At 42.8% G+C, this 25,902-nt stretch overlaps 1 long non-coding RNA gene across 5 annotated transcripts; it reads left to right on the plus strand.

Annotated features, from left to right (window-relative positions):
* Positions 1-183: 183 nt before the first annotated feature.
* On the plus strand, positions 184-23,902 carry LOC137562855 (uncharacterized). Of its 5 annotated transcripts, none has more exons than XR_011030201.1 (5): positions 184-950; positions 3,540-3,673; positions 21,397-21,621; positions 23,076-23,197; positions 23,617-23,902. It is a non-coding gene; the product is annotated as an uncharacterized lncRNA (long non-coding RNA). The 5 variants fall into 5 exon arrangements; XR_011030204.1 differs by having other exon boundaries at positions 21,397-21,563; XR_011030205.1 differs by lacking the exon at positions 3,540-3,673.
* Positions 23,903-25,902: the final 2,000 nt, after the last annotated feature.

Genomic DNA, 25,902 nt, shown 5'->3' on the forward strand with positions numbered 1-25,902 from the left:
ACCTAACCACCCTGCCGGCTATCTACCTGGCTACCTACCCACCCGGCTACCTAGCTACCCACCCGGCTACCTAACCACCCTGCCGGCTACCTACCCACCCGGCTACCTAGCTACCCACCCGGCTACCTAACCACCCTGCCGGCTATCTACCTGGCTACCTACCCACCCGGCTACCTACCCACCCTGCTGGCTACCTACCCACCCGGCTACCTACCCACCCACCCGGCTACCTACCCACCCACCCGGCTACCTACCCACCCGGATACCTACCCACCCACCCGGCTACCTACCCACCCACCTGGCTACCTACCCACCCGGCTACCTAACCACCCTGCCGGCTATCTACCTGGCTACCTACCCACCCGGCTACCTACCCACCCGGCTACCTAGCTACCCACCCGGCTACCTAACCACCCTGCCGGCTATCTACCTGGCTACCTACCCACCCGGCTACCTAACCACCCTGCCGGCTATCTACCTGGCTACCTACCCACCCGCCTACCTACCCACCCACCCGGCTACCTACCCACCCGGATACCTACCTACCCACCCGGCTACCTACCCACCCACCCGGCTACCTACCCACCCGGCTACCTAACCACCCACCCGGCTACCTACACACCCACCCGGCTACCTACCTACCCACCAGGCTACCTACCTACCTACCCACCCGGCTACCTACCAACCCACCAGGCTACCTACCCACCCACCCAGCTACCTAACCACCCACCTACCCACCCACCAGGCTACCTACCCACCCGCCTACCCAGCCACCCACCAGGCTACCCACCCGGCTACCCAGCCACCCACCAGGCTACTTACCCACCCGGCTAAGGGCTACCTACCTACCCACCCGGCTGCCTACCTACCCACCAGGCTACCTATCCACCCAACCACCCATGGGAGCTGCGCGCCGGATGGAGGCTGGGACAGGAGGTCTGCTGCTGCAGGTGAGTAAATGTTTTTTTTTTATTATTTATTTTAGCAGGTGTATGTTCTGGGCAGGTCTGCCACATGATTGCGTGTATGTTCTGGGCAGGTCTGCCACATGATTGCGTGTATGTTCTGGGCAGGTCTGCCACATGATTGCATGTATGTTCTGGGCAAATTTGCTACATGATTGCATGTGTTTTCTGGGCAAATCTGCCGACATGATTGCACGTATTTTCTGGGCATATCTGCCGACATGATTGCAGGTATTTTCTGGGCATATCTGCCGACATGATTGCAGGTATTTTCTGGGCATATCTGCCGACATGATTGCAGGTATTTTCTGGGCATATCTGCCGACATGATTGCACGTATTTTCTGGGCATATCTGCCGACATGATTGCACGTATTTTCTGGGCATATCTGCCGACATGATTGCACGTATTTTCTGGGCATATCTGCCGACATGATTGCACGTATTTTCTGAGCATATCTGCCGACATGATTGCACGTATTTTCTGGGCATATCTGCCGACATGATTGCACGTATTTTCTGGGCATATCTGCCGACATGATTGCACGTATTTTCTGGGCATATCTGCCGACATGATTGCACGTATTTTCTGGGCATATCTGCCGACATGATTGCACGTATTTTCTGAGCATATCTGCCGACATGATTGCACGTATTTTCTGGGCATATCTGCCGACATGATTGCACGTATTTTCTGGGCATATCTGCCGACATGATTGCACGTATTTTCTGGGCATATCTGCCGACATGATTGCACGTATTTTCTGGGCATATCTGCCGACATGATTGCACGTATTTTCTGGGCATATCTGCCGACATGATTGCACGTATTTTCTGGGCATATCTGCCGACATCATTGCACGTATTTTCTGGGCATATCTGCCGACATCATTGCACGTATTTTCTGGGCAAATCTGCCGACATGATTGAATGTATTTTCTGGGCAAATCTGCTCACATTATGTGTATTTTCTTGAGAAAACCTGCACAATTATGTGAATTTTCTGGGGAAAGGGTCACCAAAACTTGGGCCCACTGTCTTTGCGTTGCACTTTTCATGGGAACCTGAGGTGAGAATAATATTGAGGCTGCCATATTTCTCTCCTTTTAAGCAATACCAGTTGCCTGGTTGCCGTTCTGGTCCTCTGCCTCTTATTCTTTCAACCATAGACCCTGAACAAGCATGCAGCAGGTCAGGGGTTTCTGACAATATTGTCAGAACTGAGAAGATTAAGCTGCATGCTTGTTGCTGGTGTAATTCAGTTTATTACTGCAGCCAAATAGATCAGCAGGGCCGCCAGGCAACTAGTATTGTTTAAAAGGAAATAAATATGGCAGCCTCCATATCACTCTCACCCCGGGATCACTTTAAATTACAGTTAGCTCCGCCCTTATCCGGTCATTGCCACGCCCATTCTATCCACGCCCATTTTTTGCCGCGGCGCGCTTCGCGCACCGCAGGTTATAGCTGCACCCATTTTTGGGCGCGGCGCGCTTCGCGCGCCGCAGGTCAGGGGGGCCCACAATTGATATTTTGCACAGGGGCCCACTGCTGCCTGTGTCCGCCACTGTACAGTGGACACTGATAACTGAAGAAGAAGTGATTGATTGGATTACTTACATACCAACCTCCCTTCCTTCCTTCAAATGCCAAAGCCACATGCTATAGAAACATGTATGCGGGAAAAATTTCCGCATCCATAGCATAAAAAATTGCAGTGACTGTATGTGTTGGGCTACACATGGCAATAACTCCCAAACTAAACATCTATTCAACTTGAGATGAATTATATGATCAATTTACAAATATCGTATTCACGATTTAAACCCTTGGGTTCCAAGGTGTCAAGTCTCTTTATCCATTTTTGTAAGTGTTGTTGTTGTGAAAATGTATCTAAATTTACTATTATAATAACATGATGGCAGATCTCACTCATAATTATGTAAATTGTAAGTCTTCCATCAGGTCCTCTTAAAGAGAACCCGAGGTGGGAATTACTAATACTATTGGGGCACAGAGGCTGGTTGCGCACACTAAGACCAGCCTCTGTTGCCCCATCGTGTGCCTCCATGTCCCCCCTGCTCGCCGCTATAGACCCCGCAGTGCTGGCGACACGCAGCATGTCGCCAGCACAATGTTTACCTTAGCGCTGTCTGTCAGCGCCGCTCCCCCGCATCGGCTCACCAGCCCTTGTCCCTTCCCTCCCGCTGATAGGAGGAAAGTGACGCGGGCGGGTAGCGGCGATGCGGGGGAGCGGCGCTGACTGACAGCGCTTAGGTAAACATTGTGCTGGCGACGCGCTGCGTGTCGCCAGCACTGCGGGGTCTATAGCGGCGAGCAGGGGGGACATGGAGGCATACGATGGGGCAACAGAGGCTGGTCTTAGTGTGCACAACCAGCCTCTGTGCCCCAATAGTATTAGTAATTCCCACCTCGGGTTCTCTTTAAGACCTATATAAGATGTGTGTGATGTGTAATGGACTGTTAGACTCTGCAATGATTTGAGAAAGAAGGGTCGAAACGCCTGTGCGTCATCTTCATGCAGACCTGTTTTTACTCATGTCTTTTTACTAAGAGCTATAAATAAAGAAACTTGAATACTGGATGGTGCGGACCTTTGATGATTGCTGAAGTTTCCCTGTGACTCCAGGGGTGGTCTCTGCACATCAAATCCATTGGTGCAGCAACGCTGGTTCATCCTATCACAATGTACGGCAACAATATTTTATTTGGAAATAAAAGTGCATTTTCTCCGTTTTGCATCCTTTACTATTTACAAGCTTATAATAAAAAAAAAAATAGTTCATCTCTACATGAATATTTAAAAAGTTTAGACCCTTAGGTAAATATTTACGTTTTTTTTTATTGTAATGTTTTTTTTTACTAAACATTTTATTTGGGTATTTTTGGGAGGGTGGGATGTAAATGGTAATTTTTGTATGAAAAGGTTTTTTTTTTTTAATGTAGATGTAGTTTTACTGTTTGGCTACAAGATGGCAGCCATGAGTTTGTTTACATTACGTCACTCTAAGCATACTATGTACGCTTAGAGGGACGTAGGGGGGACGTAAGAGGCAGAAAGAATGAGGCTTCCGAGAGAAGCCGTTGCTTTTTATGCCTGGGAAAGGGATCAATGATCGGGCACCATGTCCCAATTCATTGATTCCCTGGCTAACAAACCGCAGCCGTGGCACGATCGCACATGCGGCCTTTTGGACGTATATTATACATCCAAAAGGCCAAAGTAGTTAAACAAGATATCGGAGGTTAAAGAGGAATTTCAGCCTAAACAAACATACTGTCATTAAATTACATTAGTTATGTTCAATAAAATAGATAGGTAATATAATTTCTTACCCACCCTGTTTTAAAAGAACAGGCAAATGTTTGTGATTTCATGAGGGCAGCCATCTTTTTGGTTGAAAGGAGGTGACAGGGAGCATGAGAAACAGTTCCAACTGTCCTGTGTCCTGATCACCCCTCCCATTTGCTAGGCAATGAGAACAACAACATCAGAAATCCCATCATGCTTTGCACAGCATCAGGGGAAAAATTCCCAGGAAGTTTTCTTTGATGGGGCGGAGCTTAGCTTTTGTGCAGCTAAAAATAAGGCTTTGGTGAGAAAAACTAAATTCTGATGCTGTGAAACTGTTAAAGAAACACCAAGCCTTTTCAGTACTGCTGAGTAGATTTTTAGACTGGAGGTTCATTTTAAGGGGAGAGAGACTTAAAGAGAAACTCAGACCAAGAATTGAACTTTATCCCAATTAGTAGCTGGTAATACCCCTTTTACATAAATCTATTCCTTTTCACAAACAGACCATCAGGGGGCGCTGTATGACTGTTATTGTGGTGAAACCCCTCCCACAAGAAACTCTGAGGACCGTGGTACTCCTGGCAGTTTCCTGTCTGTGAACCTTGTTGCATTGTGGGAAATAGCTGTTTACAGCTATTTCCAACTGCCAAAAAAGCATGCAGCAGCTACACCACCTGCCAACGGTAAAAATGTCACCATGTAATAAATGTCAGAATGTAAATCAGGGATTTAAAAGATTTTACAATGGGCAAACAGTGACTAAATCATTTATACATAATTATTGTAAAAATGAAGCACACAATGTAACAAGTGGTGAATGTTACACACTCTCTGGCTGTCCTCCAGCTCCTGCACAGTCAGAGTGTGTGTCACATTCCACACTTGTTACATTGTGTTTACTTAAATGTATCTATCTAAACTTCGGATGCGTCTGCATTTCAATCCATGGAACTTTAAAGCTCTGTGTGTAACCCTTCCAATGCTGGTCTAGTAAAAAAAAAAATGCTGGTTGCATATAATATGCTGTAAATACTGTTTTAATGCAAAGTTGAAATGCAGGGTTATATTCCGCTCTAAAAAAAGTCCCTCTGCGGAGCTAGCCGTGACTCGCAGAAGCAGAGATAGCTATGACTGTCAAGAGCAGAGCCAATAGAAACAGCCTGTCTCCTGCATGTCCCGCTGATCGGATGTTGATAGGTTCCAAAGGCTTCTCAGGTGGAACAAGCTTTTCTACCCCCCAGGCAGCAAGCAGAGAGAACAAAAGAGGTTTCCCCTTCCGCCCTTAGGTTCCTGTTTGAAGATGCGGAGAAACTAGTGGGGAAATCACCTACACGTGGCATGTGTAATGTCTCTTGGAGTTCATCAAAGCTGTGGCAATTAAATAAAATGTTAAAAAAGATGGCAGATTCAGAGTGAGCAGAGGGAATATAGCAAATATGTACATTCTAAAGGGATGTCGGGATGCCTCTTAAGCTGGCCACTAACGGTCCAATTTCTAGCGAAAAATCGTTCGATCGATCCGAAATTCTAGGTCGGCAGTGATCGAATTGCCAGTAAAAAAATCTCCATTAATGGTTATGATCGAGTGAAAAAAAAGTCGTCCGACTGAATTTTCGTCGAACGAAATTTTGAATCTTAAAGACGATCGTGATCGATAGATAACAAAGATTGGTTCGTTGATGGTGTAGTGAACGATTTTTCTTCCGATCAGAATTTCTGATCGCTCGAACGATTTTTCGCTAGAAAATTGGACCATTAGTGGCCACCTTTACTACTGTAATGCCCTCACTGCATGGAACAGCTTGTATCAAAACAGACAGCTCCACACTGCTGTGCTGTTACCGAACAGGTTTTTGTCAGTTGAAGCCGGAAAATTACTGAACTTCTACCGCACCTGTGATTTTTTTTTTTTTAATGAATTAGCACACAAAAGTTAATATATGGTCACTGGGGCTACTACAACTAGCCAATATACTGCACTCTTATATTGTAGTATACAAAGCAGCAGATATAAACAGTATCTAAAGGTGCATATATTCCCCCCCGACACAGGGTCACTCACCGTTCAGTTGGACTCAGCGAGTCTGTCTACCCATTAAGGGCTCTTATAGCGATCCTCCAAGCTTCCACGATCACCTTCTCCTCCAACGGCCACCACCAGTTCTCCCAGGGTCAGGCGCTTTAAAAATGTTATGATCGCTTCTGTAGCGTTTACTGCTGACTGCACTGGTATTGCAAACCAAGCAGTTCTAATGTCATTACATGCATTTGCTTGCATAGTTTGGTTTGCACTTAAACTAGTTGCTGATTCCATCTGCAGTCGCTCTGAAGTTTATGACAGTTTAATATGCTTTTGTGTAAACAAACATTGTCTGCTGCAGTGGAGGGGCGGTCCCTTTCCTGCAGGCTGCATATCATTGTCTGCCTTTTCCTGCTATCAGCCTGTGATTAATTACCATTCACTTGTGTGGGAATCTGCAGGTCTGCTCCCATTGGATGACCTCAGTATAAAGAACTGCTTCCTGCAATGCCTCATGGGCTATCATAGTTTCAGACTCTATCTGTTACTCTGCTCGTGCCCCACCTCGTTCCTGGTCCGTGTGGACTGCGCTGACTCCTGCGAAGGGGTCAGCGAGTCCTCCTAGTTCTGCTCTTGTTCTAGAAGTTGCTACTTGCTTGTCTTGTGTCATATATTGGTTCATCGCCAATATATACGCATACTTGCGCATTTTATTTTCCTTGTATTCGTGTTACGTTAATATATCAGTGTCGCTGATATATACGTACACGAACTGTTTATTTCCTGTGTTCAGCTAGTCAGTTTTCCAGCACGTTTTGGTAGTTTGCGCGTATCGTGAACACCCGTGCTGAGCTAGTTATCCTGTTCCTGGTCCTGTTTGTGGATTGCGTTCATCTCTGCGAAGAGATAACGAATCCTTCTGAATCCTGTTTCTGGTCCTGTTTGTGGATTGCGTTCATCTCTGCGAAGAGATAGCGAATCCTTCTGAGTCCTGTTCCCTGTATTACTTCAGTCTTAGTCAGAGTTCCTGCTTATGTCATATATCGGTTCATTGCCAATATATACATATGTTAGTCAGACGTTACGAATAGTTTCATTGATAGCTGTAATTGTAATACGCTAGGAAAACATACTTATTGTATATTTATCTGTGTTACGTTCATCTATCTCGATCCTGCTATTTCCTGTCTCTCCTGTCCTGTCTTTGTGAGGCACGCCATCGCCGCAACGCATTGGCTGCCTCATTCCAGTCTGTCTGGTTTTGGACGCTTGCTGTCGCTAAGTAATCGCTAGCTAGCAAGCGTTCATTCTGTCTACCTGTCCTGATCTCCTCAGTCCTGGTTTATGCGCTCAGCGCTACCTTGCGCTGAGACGTTATTACGAAAGTGTTTGTGGCTGTTCAGATCTGCACCGGCTCTGTGCACCACAATCTCCTATTGGAGTCAGTCCTCTCCTCCACTAAACTGGGGATATCCTGATCCCTTGTGCTGGTGTGTGTACCTCCTTCACGTCAGCTTATGTGTTGTATGCTGACTGTGGAGATTACACCCCCAAGCTTAACAAAAAAATAGTGGAAGCATCCATAGTGTAAATCGGCATTTATTTAAAACATAACTGTCATCCAAAACATTAAAACCACAGACTAAAATGCCTCAACGGGGTGCAAAGTGTGTAAAAAAGAAGAGTACAGCGGTAGTGCCTAGTCTGACAGCGGGCAGCTGCGTCCTGTGTGCCACTTGGGCCAGTCAAACCTTTTGTTTGCACGTACACTAGCCTCAGCTATTGCCTCCTAGTTGGAGGATGACGTCAGCGCGTAACTCCGTCCTACGCGGTTTGTTTTGAAAAAACTCATCAGAGACATTTTTCAAAACGTGTAGGACGTTTTTACACACTTTGCACATCGTTGAGGCATTTTAGTCTGTGGTTTTAATGTTTTGGATGACGATTATGTTTTAGATAAATGTTGATTATATACCGGTATGTGGATTTACACTATGGAAGCTTACACAATTTTTTAAAGCGCCTGATCCTGGGAGACCTCAGCATGACATCCAGGCAAACAGCATTGTTTATAAGGCAATGTAGAGGCAGCCTTCATAATACTCTCACATGTTACGAGTTGTGATACCATCCCCAGATATTTGCAGTTTTCTCACCTGTATATATTGCTCTACTTCTTAAACAGTATTGTCACTATTATCTATTGTGTGTTTTGTAGTACATTACTTGTAAGCACTGGTCAATTGCTGGCTATAATTGCTAGGTGTGGGGAGATAATGCCTTGATTCAGTCAAGGGGATAGTTTCTGCCACTGCAGATTTTCCTTACTCTGGACTCGTGAGGTTCAAGATGGATCAGGGCCTGTTCTAGATTTTTTGCCGGCTGAAGCAATAAATTGTGAGGACCCCCCTACCGATAGGTGGGTGTGCAAAGCAAGACTGGAGAGTAGAGACATATCGGGCTGTGCATTGCATTGCAGGCACTACGCTTACCTCCCTCTGCTTCCTCCAAAACAGCATCTCCTCCCTGCTGGCCCACAGCATCCCTGCTCTAATCCCCAGGATGCCGGGTATGTGCTGCACCGGCATCACTCACCTGCTCTCAGCAGATTAGCGATGGGCTCACCAGCCACACGTGAAGTCCTGCATCCTCTCTGACTATAGTGGTGCCTCATGTGACCCGTCAGCACGTAACAGGTCACATGATGAACCGCTGTAGCCTTGGATACAGGAAGCTGGAAGGGCGGATGGAGATCCTATCACTGGAAGATGATAGCAGGTGAGTGAAGCAGCATCGGGGGGAGGGGGGCTTCTTGCTGTCCTCTAATTGTTGCCGCCCTGAATCATGTGATTCACGTTGCTTCATGGAAGGACTGCCCCTAAGATGGATGCATGACTTTTTTTTTTTCAAACCTAGACAACTGTAATTATACATACAAATCACTGCAATAAGTGTGTAACATGCTCTGCACAGCAAAGCGTAACATTTTTCCGGGACGTGAAAGCAGTTTTACAACGAAACCGGATTAGAAAAAGTTGAGACACTCAGAACAAGTTTTTATTGAAGTCGACAAGCAAACTTTGAAATTAGTGGAATGTCATTTAAAAAAAACTTTTTTCTTTTTTTTCTTCTTTAATATTTGAACAGCTAAAACACACATTTAAAAACAAAAACATTTCTCCATAAAAAGAAAGAAAAAAACAACAACAATGTTAAGAGGCAATGTTGTTTACTGTACAAAAAAAAGGAAAAAAACTGATATGCACAGACAGACATTCAGTGATAAGGTAAAGTGGTACAAGGTATTCCTAAAATGACTAGTGTAATATTTGTATCTCTCTATATATACAGTATAAACTGATCAGTCCCACTTAAGACCAAAGGTTACTATGAACTGATGGGCTTAAAAAGTAAACTTTGGTTATTAATGCTGTTTGCCTTAAAGCATTTGTATAAATTTATTTGCTTAATTATGCCACAAAGAAACTTCTATGTACTTTAGCTATCTGGATCATACAAAAGACAAGAATGGGGTTGGCAGATATTAAAGTGCAGCCTCCTCGCAGCAAATGGACCACATACAACATCCTATGCCTTTCTCAGTGGAATAAAGTGCCTTCAAGCTCCCAGTAAAAAGGAAAAAAATAACAACGCAAATAAAATCTGTAATGGAAAATCCACTTCTTTATTCCAGTATAGTAACATTATCGCTCTGACCTGAGAGGGAAAAACTGAAGGGAAGAGTATAAAATACACATGATACTTTTCTAAGTGGAAGTGCAACCAAAATATTTGTTGTATTTTAGAGAATTTGGGTAACAGTTTGAAAGTCTTAGTTTAGTTTTTGCCATTTTTGTTTGTGCTGGAGGGAACACTCCTGTCATTAAAGTAAACATGAAGGGGGAAAAAGTGCCCCTGGGGGGTACTTACCTCAGGAGGGGAAAGCCTCTGGATTGTAAAGAGGCTTGCCCCACCCTCCTCAAAAGCAATCCAGCACCGGCACCCCTGAAAGTCTTTATGCCGGCACTAGCAGCTTACCACTCAGGCTCCGGCGGAAATTTCCAAGCCCGATTGGGTCCACTCTATTGCGCAGGTGCAAGCCGCCTGTGCAGTAGAGCGGACCCAACCGGTCTCGGCTGTTTACACCGGAGTTTAAATAGCAAGCCACTGGTGCAGCAGCGAATGTTATTATTAAGCTTTGTTTGGGGGTGCCAGGGCTGGATGGGGCTGGCTGGCTCATTAGGATCCAGAGGCTTCCCCCTTCTGAGGTTGGTATCTGTTTTTATTATGATTATTTTAATCTTTTAGGTTTATTTTAACTAACTCATGAAAGACAAGGGTAAAAACTACAAGCCAAACTTGTGCCCCTCTCTCTGCAGTCTAGAGAAAGACGAGGGTTAGAAATTCCCCTCAGAGTGCACATGTATTTGTTGTTACACCTTATCTAATATATACATATATATACATTACATATATACATATACATTTACTTCCCTTTTGATAATGGACCCACCTCTAGCTCACAGGAACTGCAATGGGAAACTAAATGGCACCGCAGTACGCGAGCCTATTTATGGCTGACCTAGGGAAGAGATAACATCACTCAGTAGGAACTACATATTTATTAACTCTAAATTAACTCCACATCCTTGATATTTTTATTATATGGGCAAAAGGAGAGCATATACGCCCTTCACTCATCACCATCAGTGCCACGGAATATGTTGGCGCTTTATGAATCAATAATAATAGCACTCACTACTCAACACTTTCCCCCAATCAAGTTAAAATGGATGACTCCGCGAACTCTTCAAGCTTCCTCGATACCACTGTGTTTATCAAAGATGGCTCCCTACACTCATCAAAGTCACTGACAGACGCAGCTATCTACAATTGCTGATTTTTATCCCCAGCTCACCAAGTAGGTTATTTTATGCAGCCAGACCAGCAGACACCACTGCGTACGTTAGCCTAGATAACAGCAATTTCAAAATGAGGGTGATCAGAGGAACACCCTAAAAAAGACACACAGAGACAACGAGAGCCCAAATGGTGCAGTATGTATCATAAAAGGAAATAGTAATAAATGTAGGTACTCACAAAGGGAGGTTGCATGAGGGGCAACCAACCACTAGATGCAGGTGGAGATGCATAAGCCCGACTCCACTCAGGTTCCCAGGAAGCTAGATATGACCAGGCCCTCAAATGTGGCTACAACCACGTGGTGACCAAATCATCCCTCCAATGGAGGGTAAGAAGCACAAAGGGGGAAACTGTGCCCAAGAATGTATAAAAATTAGTTTAAAACAACTAAGATTAAGAAAAAAGGAAGTGGCATACCTCAATAATGGCAAATTTATATAAACAATACATTTTATCATGCACTAGCAACGTGTTTCACAGGTCTCTGGCCACTTCCTCAGGCCAAAATAAATTGCCAGAAAGTATTTTTAGCTGGATAAAGAGTGCCTCCATATTTTTCTTCATTTTAGTTGTTTCTAACTCAATTTTAAACATTCATGGGTGCCTCTTACCCCCTTTGTGTAGTTGACAGCAATAAACACCTTAGGTTCCTGGCAGAGCGAGATCACAAACACCAGGAGAACCTAGAAGAATAACTTCTATAATACAATGAGAAAAGGGACATGTATAACACTAGTGGTCACTTTCAGTCCAATACTAGGAGTTTTACACAAAAATCAAAAAGGAGCTGCAGCCTATCATAACAGAGGATGATATGCTAAAGAAACCTTAAGGGAGCTTCCAGTGAAGCATACCATAACTGAAATTACAGAAGAGAATTAAACTAAACAGACACACTATAATAGGATACAGAGAATGTGATTATTGCTTTGCTTTTGGACATGATTCACGAATTAATACAAATATTAAATTAAAAACCTGTATGTTACAGTTTTAAAAATAGATTTTTACAATGCAAAGGAAAGGTAAACCTGTGCAATGATAGCCTTATGTAATACAAAGGATCATAGTCTCAGTGTTAATTTGTTTTTAAGTTTCCCATTAGACATTTGCCCTCTGGGACATTCTTACCCATCACATTACTGGATCCTTATTACTTAATGGTACTGCCTCTTCAGACTGGGATATTCGTGTGTTACAAATTCTTAAAATCTGAACTTCCTGAACTATGACTATTTATACCCATACTAGATTCTCGCATTAGGAGGTGATAGTACTACCTCTATATACTGGATGTCAACGTTCATGTGTGGCAGTGAATGACTCCTGAAAGCTAATCTTATGCAAACAAAACGTTTCATGCACAGTATTCGACTTTTTCTTTTCTTTTTTTCTACTCCAAGAAATAATTTTAGAACAGCCAGTTCATTTGGCACTCAAAGGTGGAAAGACACATCTTAGAAGAGTCATGGATATCAATCGGAATAAGGGAATATGTTTTAATTTCCTCCCTGCAAAACACAAACAGTAGCAAAAATACGACACTTACCCAATAGATCTAAAAAACAGAGATGGGACAAATCCCAAATTTCCTGAAATCCAAAAAGATTAATTTGACTCTAATGAATCATGTACAGGATTTGTTTGATTTGAGAAAATCAAGAACCTTTTTGGATTTGTATTCAAGGAAATTTGGGATTTGTCCCATATCTACTAAAAAAAATAAAAACAGAGTTTTGGATGCCATTCCACTTTAAAATAGAGGTCATGGTCACATAGACTCATCAGCCAGTTCTTGTCACAAGCGTAATTCCTGCTATATTATTTTGGGTAATTTGTGCTTGTAACCTGATGCCTAGTAATAACCTGCGCACAAACACACACACACACTTATACATACACACAATAAGCTTAGAAAAGTCTCCAAAAGTGATCAACGGACACACAATGCTGCAATGACTGCAAATATATATCGCGAAAACACCTCAGTCTCACTAATTTTATCTTACGTGGGACTGACCTTTGAGAACAAGGATGAGACCCAAATGTGCACGTTACAGGTAAAACTAGTATGATTCAACGCACCTTGTACATTGTTTTATTGAAACCTGGTCACATCAAGTTAAAAATATGGAAGAGTTTTATTATAATATAAACAGGAGTTTGTTTTACCGGTATTTACAATTCCAGCAAGCAAACAACCTTTCGACTCCTCCTGGTTCACTTCACTTGCCCATAATCCCATTTCTATAGGACAGCCACAGCTTTTCAGGGAAAGAACTAGTCAAATGTATGTAAAATAAACGCACAGTTCGAAGAATAACAATACAAATTGTTTTACAGTCATTATTATTATTGTTTTTACAATTAACTTGAGGATTAAAAAATGCTGTACATGACATAAAGTATCCAATTTGTTTCCTGCCATTTTCTTCAAAGCATCAAAATAAAATGGAATACAGACTTATCTGTTTTCCATCAATAAAAACCTTTATTGAATAATAATACGTTTTGCAATACAGAAATATTTTAGGTAAAACACAAAAATATGTAAATAAACCTAAAAACTAGTGAAAGAAAAACTTTAACATTAATAGTGTTACTTGGAGATGACAACCAAGTGGCAACCCTAGTCTGCATCTATTCTTCCCAGACTAGAAAAAGATTAGGCGTGTTTGGTTGCTATAGCTCCTAGGTTCTCAATGTGTGGTACGTACGTGTACCCCAGGGGGTACTTCTGTTGTTTCCGGGGGGTACTCAGGCTTGATATATTTAACCAAGAATAACGCATTTAGAGTTTTAGAAAATGATACATTTACATCACCAAATTAGTATTTTAGCTAATTAAAAGCAATAGTAAATGTTTGGAAATTGTTTAAAACCAATTATATAAGTATATATTTGCTAAGGGGTACTTGTGATGGTTCCAGGGGGTACTTAAGCTTGATATACTTAACCAAGAATAAGAATTTTTAGAGTTTTAGAACATGTTAAATGTTAATTAAACAACACCGAATGATTGTTTTACCTAATTAAAAGAAATGGTTTAGAACCAATTATCATGTACTACATTAAATATATATTTTTCAAGGGGTACTTGTGATAATATTTACTATGCTACGGGGTACTTGGTGAGTACAGGGATTAAAAAAGGTACATGCCAATAAAATGTTGAGAAACACTGCTTTAGCTATTGTCAGTGAAGTGACATGCTAATATTCCTGGCTGACATGACATGCAACTACAGCAAAGTCCCTGTTGCAGGGCATAAAATACTCACCGAGCCTCCAGTGTTGTCTTGTAACCTTCCTGTAGCTCCTAGCGGCTTTCCAGCTCCTGTGCACAGCTCCCGGCGTGTCATGTGACCCCACGCAGGTCAGGTGACACGACAGGAGCCGTACAAGGAGGGCACCAGAATGTCTCTAGTAAGTACAGGAAGGTTAGAAGACAGCGTTGGAGGCTTGGTGAGTTTTTCATGTTGCATGAGCGGGGGGGGGTGCTTTTTTGTCCGGTTGCTCAAGCAGCTGGCAAGCGCATCTATCCAGCACCCGACAATACCTGCTGCTGCCGGATACTGGGGACTTTGCTGTATAATTCAAATTGTATGTTGTTTGGAATTGGACCCCTATTGACAGAAAGTATATATGACTGACCCAATTCCAAGCTGCGCACAATTTGCATTGAATTTGCATACAAGCTGGAATTATTTGCACATCATTGACCATCTCTACTAAATGAACTTTGGATTTATTTTAAACTGCTTACCGAGATACTGAATGAATGATTATTATTATATATTTAAAGCATATAACAGCACCTTGTTTAAATGGCCTCTGCACCCAATTGTAAAGAATGCCTAGTCATTATTACCATAAAGTGGGCTTGAACACAGGACAGAAGGAAAGCGTAGAGAAATGCACCCTGTATGTACTTATAGAGTTTAGCCTGTCTGATCCCCCCCCTCATCTGTGACTAATCACACCTGTAATTTGATCTCTCATCTGCATCTGCCTCAACAGAGCAGCTAATTTGTAAACACTGCGTCTGCTTCAATGAAAGCAGGAAGTAGACACACTGCAGATGTATTGCAGGATTTGTATCAGCCGTAACAAAGAAATGTTTTGTTTTTTTGAAAGGTTAGTATGCTGTTGCTTATCTTTTAGAGCAGAGAGGAAGTTCGGAGTTCAGGTCAGAAAGTAATCATTTCCCTGCATGGCCCTGCTGCTGGAGCCTAATGTTGTTATTCACTGAAATATGGAAACAACTGATCCACTAGAGGGAACACTGTGTATAAAGAAACAAGGGCCCCTACTCAATTCCCTTTTTCTCCTCGGAGATGTTTTCACATCTTATCAATAAAATACCTTTTAAGCCACCAGCAAGAAATGAAATACTCAAAATAATTGTAAGAGTACTTTTTCAATTGCAAAGTGCTGAAAAGCTATTGTAAACAGAAGCTGAAAATTATCTCCTAGGAAAAAAGGGCCAAATGTCTTGCTTCAAGTCACTTTTTCTACTGAGTTTTCTCTTAGGAGTTATTTTTGTATCTGCCCATTAAAGGATCGCTGTCCGCGAAAATCTTCAAATTTAACCACTTCAGGATTTAGTACGCCCCTGAATCCTGAAGTGGTTTCCATGGAAACGTTCCATGTCAGTTCACGGAGGGTGTCTCCGTAAACACCCTGTGAGCCTCCGATCGTGGCTCGCAGGGTAAATGTAAACACGCGGGGAAGACCTTCCCCGGTGTTTACATATATACGGCGCTGCTGCGCAGCAGCACTGTAGAGGAGATCGGCGATCCCCGGCCTCTGATTGGCCGGGGATCGCCGGCATCTGATAGGCTAAAGCCTATCCCATCAGGCGCAGGACGGAAATCCGTCCTGCGCCGCTCACAGGGGGAGGGAGAGGGAGGGAAGGGGAAGGAGGCCAGGAAGCGCTGCGGAGGGGGGCTTTGAAGAGCCCCCCCCCGCAAGCGCAAGCAGCCGGCGGCGATCAGACCCCCCCAGCAGGACATCCCCCTAGTGGGGAAAAAAGGGGGGAAGTCTGATCGGCCTGGCTGCAACCTGATCTGTGCTGTGGGCTGGAGAGCCCACGCAGCACCGATCAGCAAAACCACCCGGAGGTGGTTAAAATACATGTAAACACATACAAAATCATGTTTATTCCAGAGTAAAATGAGCCATAAATGACTTTTCTCCTATGTTGCTGTCACTTACAGTAGGTAGTAGAAATCTGACTGAACCGACAGGTTTTGGGCTAGTCCATCTCTCCCTAAAAAGATTTATACAAAGATGCTGGCCAGCTTCCCTGATCGCTACACACTTTTTTGGCAGTTGGACAGAGCAACTGCCATTCACTAAGTGCTTTTGAAAATAAAGAAAACCCGGAGAATCCCCCATGAGGAGATAGGCTAGTCCAAAACCTTTCAGTTCTGTCAGATTTCTACTACCTACCTTAACCCTCCTGGCGGTTCATTAATTCTGCCAAATAGGCAGAAATACTTCTTCTTTTTTTTTGTTTCATGTAAAGCTACCAGAGTGGTAGCTACATGAAACAACACTAGAGGACGCATGTGTCCCACTAGTGCGATCGTCGCCGGCATCAATAGCAAACAGGGGAAAGCGTATATAACGCATTCCCGTTTGGCTTTTCCTGTCCATGGCGACGATCGGAATGACGTCATGGACGTCAGCCGGCGTCCTACGCCTCCAATCCAGCCCTTAGCGCTGCCCGGAAATCATTGGTCTGGGCAGCGCAGGGATCTGGCGGGGGGGGGGCCCTATTTCGCCGCTACGTGTGGGCGTTCGCCGCGCAGTGGCAGCGATCAAGCTGTACGCGTGGCTAGCAAAGTGCTAGCTGCGCGTACAGCACTTTAAATGGGGCGAATCGCCCCACCAGGGGCTGAGATATCCTCTGCGGCGGCTTACCCCGAGCACAGCTCGGGGGTACCACTAAGAAGGCTAAGTGACAGCAACATGGGAGAAAAGTAATGTATGGCTTCTTTTACTTTGGAAGAAACATACTTGTTATTTGTATGTTTACATATATTTTAAATTTTAAGATTTTCGTGACAGAGGTCCTTTACATTAACTTTTCAGGACTTTGTAATTGAAAAACTACCAAAAAGGAAATGGAAAAAGTACTGTCAAAACTATTTTAATTTTCTTGCTTGCTGGTGGTTTAATAACAATGTATGAAAATATCACCTTGGAGAAAAAGTGAATTGAATAAAGGCCAAATACTCTGTTATATTTGAACCTGTTCTCATCTTGCACTCTATGCCATCTAGTGGCCAGAGCATATAGCTTGTTTATATTTTCAGAGGGAAAGTGTTGGTTCCAGCAGACCAAAGCAAAGACATGACACAGAACATTAATATTGCCCTTTTCTCCTGTTGTACTCATGGCGCTTTTAGGGCTGCAGATACTTAGCTCCACGGATGACCAAGATCATTAGGGAGCCTTGACCACAGACTCCTTACTGTATTACATGCCGGGATTCAAACCCTGGTCAAAGGCTCAAATCCTACATCAAAGGCAACATACAGCCTTACCAGTACACTATGAAAGAGATTCAGTATACTCAGACCACATACGGACATGCAGCTTTTGCTAGCCAAAATGATAATTTGTGATTGTTTAAGATGACAATCTTCTAAAAGTCATTGTAAACTTTGTGAGACTAGCACCTATGTAAGAAAAAGTGGAGTGCCCAGACCTGGCAGTACCCCTTGGACAGTAACATCATCGGCGAAAATAGGTCTCCATCTCCATGTAATTACTAATAAACTCTTTGTTAAAGCGGAAAGAAACCCAGCATTTCTTCTTTGCTCCAAAACATTATTTACAGCATATTATATACTACCACCATTTTTTTTTTTACTAGAATAGCATTCAAAGGGTTAAACACGGGACTTAAAAGCTCAGTGCAGGGAGAGCTGGACGCATCCGAACTGTAGATAATGTTATTTTGTATTTAATTGTATCAAGTGAGGAATGTAAACAAACACTTCTCTGACACTGCAGACTCTCCTGAACACGGACAGACACTCTGAAAGCATTTCTGCTTATGTTAGAACATGAATAAAGCAGTTATAAATAAAATGCAAATGCAAAGTGTATTTTGGGAACTTGTCATTTCTAAATGAATAATAATACATATGCACAAAAGCAAATATGATAACCGTATGTCATATACAAAGTAGGAAAACATGTTTTTATTGAATATTATGTCAGGGTTTTACACCGCTTTAAAACATAGCTCTCTATTTCAAGATTAACAATGAGTAAAAAAAAGAAATGCGCTGCATCTTCTGCCGAGACGTAGACTTTTGAAATGAAGAGCTATGTTTTAACAAAGAGCTTATTGATTTCATGGAGGTGTCCACCTAACTTTTCCCTACTAATAGGCATTGACAGTCAGTGCATGTTTGGCTTGTCTGAGCTACCATTGGATTGGGGAAAGACAGGAAAAGGTTACCCACAGTGCCTGGGAACATAAAAGGTTGTATACCACAAAACCGATTGCTTGTCATCCACATTAATGTGAACCAAGCACCATTTTTAGGACCTAGGTCATCTCAATAGCACATTAAAAATGCATGCTAACAACGTGGCTCATTACTAAAACAAATCTGTTCTACCTCTTCTTCTTTTTACATTTAAATGCTTGTTAGAGGCTTTTATCGCTTTACTTCCGCGGCTTGCAGTCCACAGAAAGAGAAAGCAAATAAGGATTCCTGTAATTAAAAGTAGCAATGAGCAAACAAAAAGCTTTCATCAGCAAGGGAAGTGGGGAATAGGACACTGTACTTCAATTTAGAGAGTCACCCTTGATTACATTCACACCTTCCCCTGGACAAATAAGGGCAGAGGGAAAGGGGGGAATGGCAGCTCCTACAGCTGTTAGAAACCAGGATAAACTGCTGAAAAAAACTTAAAAAAATGCTGCTTACATCCCTTTCAGTCAGGGACAATTTTTTCCTGCCACTGGGGACAGGGCCAGGCCGAAGTGAGAGAGGCTCCAGCCTCAGGGCGCAGTGAAGGAGGGGGCGCACAACTCACTCAGCTATCATTCCCCTATTGTGTTTGAAGCAGAGAGAAATAAGAAAAGGGGATACATGGCAGTGACTGCAAACCAGATAACTAGAGATTAAGGTGTTGGGGGCCCTGGGGCGCCTCTTACTCTAATAGCAATCAGTGTGTGACGGCTGGGGTGGGGGGAATGGAGGAGCGCACTTTGGTTTCTCAGCCTTGGTTGCTGAAGGACCTTGTCCTGGCTCTGGCTGGGGAAGTGTGTCTTCCCCAGCAGGGTATACAGATGACTGAATCGGCTTCTTCTTCCTCCACCACGGCAGCGATGTAACCCTGACATGTCTTCTCAGTTCCCATAACATGATATGACGCGATCAGGATCCAGGAGACCATGCCAGCGTTACAACGCCCCCCGGTGGTCGAAGAGGGGTGACAGAAGAGTCTCTTGCATCTCGTCTATCACCTCTTCCAGCACCCGATGGCACTGCAGTGCTTAAACGGTCTCCTGGGCCCCAATCACGTCATATCATGTGATCGGGACCCAGAAGACCTGCCGGAAATTCAGAGCCATGTGTGGAGGAAGAGAAGAAGCCGCCCGGAACAGGAAACTATAACTGTTCCCTGCCGCCCCCACTCGTTTGTCTGCTCTAGACAGCCAAAATGAGATTTGTTGGCAGAGGCTTACAGCGTTCAGCAGTTTTCAAACAACATATCTTGTTTAATGCTGCTAATGGGTTAACTTGCAAAGTTCTCTCCCTGCACTGCTTGTCACATGACTGCAGAATGCCAGTGACTGTTTGTTCAGTAAGATTAACATGAAGCACAGCAAACCCCCCCCCCCCCCCCCTTTCAATTCCTCCAATCCATAGGTTAGGAGCAACTACAACACAATGTTTGAAAACCTTTTTAAAATATAGGTGAATAAATAATCAGAAAATACAGATTTATCAAAGCATTACTGGTTTTTCTTCTTAAACAGTTCTAAACAGCAGGGGACTGTTCTGCATAATAATAAGATACTTCTTAAATCATACTTAATAGCAGCAGTTGTGCATGGATTTCTAGAACTACATTACAGTTAAGAAAAGTGCAAATCCATCGCTAAACTGCCACAGATGAAAAAGTGCTTAATAGCACATTAAAGAGACTCTGTAACATCAAAAACATCCCCTGGGGGGTACTCACCTCGGGTGGGGGAAGCCTCGGGATCTTAATGAGGCTTCCCACGCCGTCCTCTGTCCCACGGGGGTCTCGCTGCAGCCCTCCGAACAGCCGGCGACAGACCCGACTGTCAATTCAATATTTACCTTTGCAGGCTCCAGCGGGGGCGCTGTAGCTGCTTTCGGCTCTGAATTAGACGGAAATACCCGATCTCTGTTGGGTCCGCTCTACTGCGCAGCTGCCGGAGACTTGCACCTGCGCAGTAGAGCAGGCCCAACGGCGATCGGGTATTTCCGCCTACTTCGGAGCCGACAGCCACCAGAGCGCCTGCCCAGGAGCCGGGAAGGTAAATATTTACGTCCCCGCTGTACAGAAGGCTGCAGCGAGACCCCCGAGGGACGGAAGATGGCGTGGGAAGCCTCATTAGAATCCTGAGGCTTCCCCCACCCGAGGTGAGTACCCTCCAGGGGACATTTTGATGTTACAGATTCTCTTTAAGCACTTCTACAGATTGGGCAGTGTAAACTAGGCATAATTTGTGAAGTGCCCTCCCCCTGCTGAATTTCTCAATCAGAGCCTGCTGGTATCAATACAGCAGGTTATCTCAGCAACAGCCATTTCCCCCACACACTGCACAGTCTGAGAAACCTTCCTAACTCCCCCTATTTTAGAACAGTTTAAGAAGGAAACTGCACTAATGAGTGATTTCTTAACATTCTTAAGACAGTTCTGCACACATTTCTAAAACACTATCAATATTTTGTCTCAGACACTCGTGGATAAATGTCCCCCATTGTGTCTAAAATAAAGTAAAATGTTTCCTCAATTAATTGTATGAATACTGCTGGTCCCTGGTTTTCTTCTTCCTTAATCTGCAATAAGTCCACCATGTCCTGCCCCTTCTAGGCATAGGAACTATTGAAAGCTAAGGAAAGCGACCTCAATTAACAGTGCCACTACCTTCTTATCTTTCCCACAGTTGCAGTAGTTAGGGTAGACTTCTACTGAAGACACATCAGAGGAACTGGTTATTCTTTGAACATTTACAGCAGTGCCAGGGACAAAGAGACCTGTGTAATAAAGAAGAAGAGGACCAAACACCAATGAAAACTGGGAAGGCGCGTTTTGAGGCAATATTCCTTACAGGTGAACTGTAGAAATGACCAGAGATGCCCTTTAATCTACAAAAAATATTAAATCAAACGTGAGTGTCAGAAAACGCATAGGATGAAGCAATATACAGAGCATACCTTGAGTGAACCGAGTATAACAAACATCCAGTATTCCAATATAGGAACTCAAAGAGAAAATTAAGGGGAAATAAGATGAACTTCGGGTCTTCGCTGTTGGTCTGTGATGACGCTCATGAGATTTAAAGGCAGAATAGGAAGGACAAACATCAGTGTTTGATTCATAGTGAATAATTTATATTTGTTTCAACTGCAAACTACAAGCTAACAATAGGGCAAACTTTTATAGCAGCGTACCAGAAATTTTAAAAGAAGGCAAGCCTTTGGGTTTTTAGGTTACTTACGTTACTAAGAAACGAATGCACAAAGGGAGATACTGGTTGCTTGGCCGTTGGAAACAGCTGTTATTTCCCACAATGCATTAGGTCTCACAGAGTGTAAACTGTCAGGACCACAGCCCTGACATCACACTGTGGGAGGGGTTTTACCACAATATCAGCCATACAGACCACCCCGATATGTTCTATTCGGGAGAAGGTACAGATTTCTCATGGGAAAATGGGTATTAGCTAATGATTGGGATGAAGTTCAATCTTTGGTTGCATTTCCTCTTTAATAAGTAACCACTAATGATCCAATCTTTTTCATCTTAGTACAGGATTCGTTAGAGTCTAGAAAATCAAGAATCTTGTTGGATTCGGATTCGAGGAAATTTGGGATCAGTTCCATCTGTACTGCTAGTTGAATATTATATATTTACAGCTACAATTTACGGGCGCCCAAAATTACATCTATTGGCGCTAATCAACACTCTACTTTAACACTGCCGCAAAAACACATTTAGTGGAGAGGATAGTGGTGCTGCCATAGGCTGCAATTATAAAAGTCGCAATTAGCAGCAATGGGAAGAATTTGGGCGCACGGAGACATCCGATAAAATGTGTCAATAGATGGAATTTTGGGCGGCTGGAAATTCCAGCTATAAATAGCAAGCATGTCTATTTGATTCGGATGAAATGGGAATGCGTTTGACACTCGTCAGGCTTTTATTGCTGTCTGTGTTCCTGTTGGAAGGTGTTACTTCCTATCCAGACGACACTTTCACTAAGCTTTATCATACAATTGATAATTTACCTCATGGGTAAAATCTAATTTTGAATTCGCTAAGGTGTTATAGATCTCTTGAACGTTTTAGCAATAAAACATTAGTGAATTCAAAATTAGATTTTACCCATGAGGTAAATTATCAAACGTTTGATAAAGTGTTTGATAAAGCTTAGTGAATTGAGGCCTATGAGCTGTGCTGTGAATGTTGTGTACTGTATCCTCTACAGAATTTTTTCGGAGGACCCACAAGTGCTGGTAATGGTGTTGTTGGTTCACTGGTGGATACATCTGCAACTCCAGTTGAAAAAAATGATCTATTGTTTGGCCAGAACTTTGCTTTTTTTTTCATTTGCTCCAACAGGAAATTTTACAGTTGAAACTCAACAGTAAGACACGTTACCACTGCAGCCCTAAACAGACATAAGAAACCACTGGGCATCCCAACCTCTGAGGGTCCACCTATAATGAAAGTATCAAGCTTGGGTGAGTATGTGTATATATTTGTGTGTATATATATATATATATATATATATATATATATATATATATATATATATATATATGTATATATATATATATATTCATAAATGTAGCTGTCTAGCTACAATTGAGAAGAGAAATTAGCTTAGCAGAATCAAACGTATTTATCTGTGTATAATAGATAGATATACTCTGACAGCGAAGAAAATAAGTAAAATAAACAATGAAATTCCTATTGGGTATATTTAGTAATACAAATTACAGATATTCAATGCAGTATTTTTTTTACAAGAAAAATTTATAGTACATAATGTTTGTATGAAATGTATTTTTTTAACTAAACACCAGTGAACCTCAATGGCTGGAAACAAATTGGTAAAAGTAAAAACAGTTAATCATTTTAGTGTATTTTTTTTCCAAAGGCCTTTAAGATCCCAAAACACACAAAAGAAAATTGGCAGAAGCAGAAAAATAGCAGCATGTACTGGATTCCATTGGAAGAGAGCAAACTGGTATGGAGCAAACCATACGGGAAGGGGGAGCCCGCAACACTGCCAACATCACCAAACGATCGCAACATTAATAGTGTACAATTCAATTGTAAATACAATATATTAACAGCACACAACCAGGACAACACAAGAAAAAAAATCTTATATTTCTTCTCATGTATTAAAAAGAAAACAATAATAAAGAACTTTTAAAAGGCTTGTGTGTTTGGCACAATATGGGCCGACCCTGTAATTAGAATTAAGTTCACTCAATTATCTTTCATTTCATTTTGTATTCTTGTACTAAGTGTTGCATTCTGTGACAAATATTATTACGAAAAGATAAGAAACCCCAAATATCTGCAAGCGTCACACACTTTAAAGGACATCCGTGTGACATGTGACATGATGAGATAGACATGTGTATGTACAGTGCCAAGCACACAAATAACTAGGCTGTGTTCCTTTTTTTCTTTCTCTGCCTAAAAGAGTTAAACATCAGGTATGCAAGTTTCAGTTTCTGTCTGGGTCGGGACCGGGTTAGACTATAGCGTAACCCTCACTGATAAGGAGTTATAGCCATAAAACGGCTTATGAGAACAGGGAAGAGATAGAAAGGGCCAACAGTTCATATATTTTAGCTCTGGCATACTTTATTGAATGTGTTATTAAGCAGAGACAATGAAGCAGTAAAACTTAAAAAGTAGATTCCAGTATAAAATAAAACTGGGGGATATCTATAAAAATCATTTTTATGAGTAGGAGGATAGATACAGTTTATCTCATCAGTGTATTTTCACCTCGGTTGACCTTTAAAGACCACTATCGCTGTGGACGGTCTGTTACCTCTAATATAGTTTGTGCAATAGCAGCAAAATAAAAGCCTCCTTCTCAGATGCACCAAGCAGAAAGAGATTGTGGTCCCCACCACCAGCCCTGCTAATAGAGGAGGGGCCATCGTATACTGCAATGTAGCATGGCTGAGTATTTCCGTCATCAAGTCAACATTACATGTATGTCCGTATGTCCATAGGGGTAGCAGAATGTAAATATCTTTACTACAGCGGTCCTTTAAAGTGGACCTGAACTCTTGCACAGGACAGACGGAAAACAGCGAAATGCACCCTGTATGTATTTAGAGAGTTTAGACTGGAATTCAAATTCCCCTTCATGTGTGACTATTCACCACTGTAATTTGATCTCTCAGCTGTGTCAGCTCAGACATCACCTCTGCCATGGCAGAGCAGCTAATTTGTAAACACAGGATATTAACCCCATGTCTGCTTCCATGAAAGCAGGAAGTAGACACACTTCAGATTTCTTGCAGGATTTGTATCAGCTGTAACAAAGAGAGGAAGTTCTGAGTTCAGGCCTGCTTTAAAGTAATCCTGCCGTGAGAGAAATAGGCTGCAGCTATTCCTAAGGTCCTTCTGAACGTTGCTTCGCTGTTATACAAATCCACTGCAAAAGGTACTTTCTGGAGCCACTAAAGGAACCAGTATGTAGATTAGGAGTTTCATAGGAGTGTCAGAATAAGAAGTCTGCTACTTGGTCTATGTCATTTATTTAGAGTATTATAGTCAGAGGATAAACGTTACAGTCGAGGAAATAGATTAAGATTTATGAGTGTTACACTGGCTGTCTCCTGACAGATGAACTTTAAAGAGTACCAGAAGTGAAAATCTAGCCATATGATGATGTCCCCTTTACATTTTCTTGCCTTCCTACACTCTGCTGGTCTGCTCCAGCGTTTCTACAGTTCCCCATTCTTCACGAGTTTTACTCGACTGCAGAGAAGTTGATCCTGGCAGAAAGTACCAGCCGCTGCACAAACGTGGCCATGAATGAGCATATTTTTAATAATAAATAATAATCCTAATCATATATAGCACTTTTCTCCTGGACTCAAAGCGCTCTAGAGCTGCAGCCACTAAGGGTGTGCTGAAGGGGCCACCCTGCCGTGTTAGGAAGTCTTGCCCAGGGACTTCTTACTGAATAGGTAATGACTCTAGCCAGGATTCGAACCTGGTCTCCTATGTCAAAGGCAGAGCCCTTAAACCAGTGGTCCTCAAACTAAGGCTCGTGGGCCAAATGTGGCCCCCAAGGCTATTTTACCAGCCCCCACACACACACAAAATGTATTATTTATAGAAGCGGTCAGCTACATCTTTAAATATTAGTAGTCCGCTTATAGAATAGCAGTGCTGGCACTAACCT

Source organism: Hyperolius riggenbachi, chromosome 3 (genome assembly GCF_040937935.1).
Source record: "Hyperolius riggenbachi isolate aHypRig1 chromosome 3, aHypRig1.pri, whole genome shotgun sequence".
NCBI classification, from domain to species: Eukaryota; Metazoa; Chordata; class Amphibia; order Anura; family Hyperoliidae; genus Hyperolius; species Hyperolius riggenbachi.